Source organism: Myotis davidii, unplaced genomic scaffold (genome assembly GCF_000327345.1).
Source record: "Myotis davidii unplaced genomic scaffold, ASM32734v1 scaffold71, whole genome shotgun sequence".
Classification (NCBI taxonomy): Eukaryota; Metazoa; Chordata; class Mammalia; order Chiroptera; family Vespertilionidae; genus Myotis; species Myotis davidii.
Window position 1 is genome coordinate 1,130,642 of NW_006283588.1, and position 423 is coordinate 1,131,064.

Consider the following 423-nt stretch of genomic DNA (forward strand, 5'->3'; position numbering starts at 1 on the left):
TTTCCAAGATTTTAAGGACCTTAAAATCTTGGAGAGGAGACTAAATCAAGCACAAGAGAAAATGTAAAGTGTAATTATAAGGAAAACACCAGGTTATATCTAAATGAGAATCACCCATGTCAGAATACTAAATTGAAAGTTTTCAGGTTTTAATGATTTTATTACAGTCATGTGCCGCTTAACCATGGGAATATGTTCTGAGAAATGCACTGTTAGGCAATTTCATCCTTGTGCAAACATTGATAGAGTACATTACACAAACCTAGATGGTACAACCTACTATACACCTAGGCTCTAAGCTCCTACACTACAAGCCTGTATAGCAGGTTACTGTACAGAACAGCATGAGACTAAACCAAGCACAAGAGAAAATGAATCAATCAAGAGACACATGAGATGTGAGGTCACTGTCGGCTTAATATG

At 36.6% G+C, this 423-nt stretch overlaps 1 protein-coding gene across 1 annotated transcript in view; it reads right to left on the reverse strand.

The window, feature by feature from the left end:
• LOC102769930 (rho GTPase-activating protein 7) overlaps positions 1 to 423 on the reverse strand; it is a 142,186-nt gene that overhangs the window by 1,123 nt on the left and 140,640 nt on the right. The window lies entirely within an intron of this gene.